This window comes from Rhinolophus sinicus, chromosome 17 (assembly GCF_057876585.1).
Source record: "Rhinolophus sinicus isolate RSI-liver-muscle chromosome 17, RSI-T2T, whole genome shotgun sequence".
Lineage (NCBI taxonomy): Eukaryota > Metazoa > Chordata > Mammalia > Chiroptera > Rhinolophidae > Rhinolophus > Rhinolophus sinicus.
The window spans coordinates 50521474-50524116 of record NC_142517.1 but is presented as its reverse complement, the minus strand read 5'-3'; positions in this window follow the sequence as shown (position 1 = coordinate 50524116).

The window sequence follows — 2643 nt, the reverse complement described above, 5'->3', positions numbered from 1 at the left end:
TCACTGAGGTATTTAATAAGGGTTTCTGCATTGTGAGAATGATGTATCAGAATCGGAAATTATCTTGATGTTTTTTTCTTTTTTTTGTATTGACTATGTTGATAACGCCTCATGAGAACATGGTACAACGGAGGTTGAAAAGTCTTGAGTTTGAATGCCCGCTCTGTCGTGTATTAATTGTATGACCCTGGGCGAGACACTGTGAGCTGCAGTTTCCTCATGGCAAAAGAAATGGGATCACGGGGACCTCAGAGTGAGGATTCAATCATACACCAAGAGGAAATTGTCTAGCACAGTAAATGGTCTTAATAGACATTCAATGAATGTGCTTTATTACAGAAAAATTTAAATCTCTATTACTTTTTTTTTGGCAAAACAAAAATTATTTTCTCTTGAAATAAAATGTACAGCCAAAAGAGCTCAGGGCTGGGACCGTAGGGAGATCAGCAGGGACACCAGTTTTGGAGTAGGAATCTGTGCTTCTGACTCCCCCACCGCACACTTTGGCAGAAGAGGAAGAGTCTGTAAGCCAGAGATTTCAGAAGGGAAGGGAAATACATGCTGTGCCCGTGCTGGAGCAGCTCATCCTTGGTTGCAGACCACCACCTCCACAAGGGGATGTCAGAAGCACAGAATGGCAGGGCCCTTGGAAATCCTACAGCCTGCCCACCCCCATCATCCACGGGACACACCAAAACAGAGCAAAATCTCTATCCCGGTTTATTCTACAGGTTTTCTAGTTTCTCCTTTACCCAGATCAGAAAGATCATTTTAAATTTTCTTTAAATGTTTTTGAGGTTAGATATTTTCTGATAAGAAGAAGCCTGTAAACATCATTTTAACAAAGAAGTTTCTTTTTTCTTTTTTGGTACTTCTCTGAATCATAAAAAACAATAATAAAACAATAAAAATTACTCTTAGCTTTCGGCTGGAAATCAGGAGGAGGTAGAAGGGAAGGAAGAGAGATGGAGTCCTTAGACCGCTGGTGGAAACACGGCCCCCTGAACCTTAGATTTAGCGCCCGTGATGAGGTCTTGGTGGCAGGGAAGGCCCGCCCATGGGATTCCTGCCCTGGTTAGCAAGAGTGCTCCAGAGTTGGGCTATGAGCCTCCCTGGCACAGTGTACTCCTCGATCGGTTGGACTTTGCTGCAGGAAGCGTGTGGCTGAAAGCAGACTCGTGTGAATTAACCAAGTGTGAGAATGTCAAGATCAAACTTTATTTTACCCAGCAGCAGTGACAAAATGGCATTCTTCTCTATTTACAGTCTATCCCATCCTCTTCTCCTTCCACGCAGGGCTGCTGACAGAGGTTGTTGGGGTTATTGTACCAGGCGTGGAGATACTGCCCTCTGGTTAGGAGACTCATTCTCAGGTGCTGGCTCTGCCCCTGCCTCCCGACGTCGACCCTTGTACTCGCAGGAATTTAGGTGCTTCTGTAACTATAGTAAAACTCCGTTAATCTGAAGTTATCATTCCATAAGACAAAAGTGAAACAACCAGTTGATAAGTTGAGACCTTTTCCTGACATTATTGGTTCTTTATTTAAAAGTACATATAACATTTGAATTGAAATAAAAACTCAGAGACTCAAATGCATCCAACAAATTGAAGTAGCAGTGACACATGTATCCACAGCGAGTGTAGCTGTGTAAAGCCCTATCTTGTTTCCCCAGGCAAAACACAGCAAGGATTATAAAATGTGTTCCTCTCTCACATTAAAAGTAATTAAAGACAATCATATTGTTCATTTTTGCAAAAATCAGCGCTCTTCAATGTCATAGCAAAAAGGTCATGTGTGGCTAGAGAGGAACTTCCTCGTAAAATTTCTGCACAAGATTTGCATCACGTCTCATGATATTTTCTTGTCAGTTACAAAAAAGATTTCCTTTGCAAGCTTGCCTCTACATTACTTCATCTGCTTTCCATTCTTATCGTTAAACTCAGAGCTGCTGAAAACTAAGTATTACTCATTCTAACCTCAGCAACAAGTAAACAGAAAATTCCTATTGGAAAGCCTTGAAGCAAAGAGTAGTTAATGAGTAATACAAACTATTAACTTATGAGAAACATGCTCACTCATAAAGAGAATTACCAGAATAACTTTTTCAGAATAACTATTTGACATAACTAGCCCATTTTGAAAACAGAAAGTCAATTAACTTATTTCCCCCTGTCCTCCCTTAGGCCAATGTGCCTTTCTTATTGTTCCTCTTTGACCACTAGGGGGTTTTATTTTTCCCCCATTAGAATGTTGAACGTTCAGTCTCTTGACTTCCCTTATTTTCACATGTTCAGGAACCAGATGTCACAGTGTATTTAGAATGTCAAGAATCTTTGTATGAAAATCAGTGACACATGTTTTAAAATACACATTCATTATTAGAAAAGCAAATTGCAGTAGGCCACAAAGCACATTTATTTGTCAATTTTCTCTGCTAGTTAAGAAAACTTGTGAGGAAGGCTCAGAAAGGATTTAGTCATAAAACTGCACACAGTTTTATGTCTTCCACAGAAATTGACGGTGTCCCCATTGTAAGTCTCACCACTTCTCTCTGGGCTGTTTTGGAGCTTCATGGCTTTGGCTGCATTATATCAGGATATTTGGACAATGGGGGAGGGGGTGATGAAATGTTAAAGAAACA